Source organism: Globicephala melas, unplaced genomic scaffold (assembly GCF_963455315.2).
Source record: "Globicephala melas unplaced genomic scaffold, mGloMel1.2 SCAFFOLD_620, whole genome shotgun sequence".
Lineage (NCBI taxonomy): Eukaryota > Metazoa > Chordata > Mammalia > Artiodactyla > Delphinidae > Globicephala > Globicephala melas.
In genome coordinates this window covers 7,501-8,273 of record NW_027207778.1, presented here as the reverse complement: position 1 = coordinate 8,273, position 773 = coordinate 7,501, and the positions used below count along the sequence as shown (strand labels likewise).

General features: G+C 69.5%; 1 non-coding gene across 1 annotated transcript; it reads right to left on the bottom strand.

Moving 5' to 3' along the window:
* Positions 1-337: 337 nt before the first annotated feature.
* LOC132595296 (5S ribosomal RNA) lies at positions 338-456 on the bottom strand. The gene has a single exon (XR_009561450.1). It is a non-coding gene; the product is annotated as a 5S ribosomal RNA (ribosomal RNA).
* Positions 457-773: the final 317 nt, after the last annotated feature.

The following is a 773-nucleotide window of genomic DNA, read 5'->3' as shown; positions in this document are numbered from 1 at the left end:
CCGGCGTGGGTTCAGGGGATGTGGGCCTGTCCCCTTTCTTCTATCCCTGCCTTGATTCTCAGCCCCTCAGGAACCCAGGCCCTGACCCATCTCGCCTTTCCCCACAGACAAGCAAGCCAGCTGTGTAGGCACCCATCGCATGTGCATGCGCTGCTCCGTGGATCCCAAGAACCTGTGCTCAAGAGTTTCTTCCCACTTCTGCCATCGCCCAAGCTTCCTGCTCGGGCAGGTAAACCCACCTTGACTACTGCCTGCAGCGGGGCTCGGCGGGGGCGGAGCCGGCGGCCCCCCCGCCGCGGGCGAGTAAAGGAGAAGGCGGGCGGAGCGGGAGGCAAAAAGCCTACAGCACCCGGTATTCCCAGGCGGTCTCCCATCCAAGTACTAACCAGGCCCGACCCTGCTTAGCTTCCGAGATCAGACGAGATCGGGCGCGTTCAGGGTGGTATGGCCGTAGACGGGGGCGGGGGGCCGCGGGCGGCCTCTTGAGGCCCAGTTTCGCTGGCGCTGGCGCCTTAACGCCAGCCTGGCGGCCGGCCCGCCCCGGCAGGGCCCCCTCGCCCGCCCAGGCAGGGGCAACGGAGGTCTCGGGTATCGGGCGGCGGCGGAGGGTTTGGCGACCACCTCCCAGCCCAGGGCGGCCGTGACCCAGCAAACCCTTCGGCGCTTGGCGCCCCGCCCAAGATCCCGCACGTCGCTCACAGGGACGTGGCCCCGGAGGCTTCAGGGCCCGGGGCCCGCGGTCCCTTGGGCATCGGCCCTGCCCGCCCACGCGG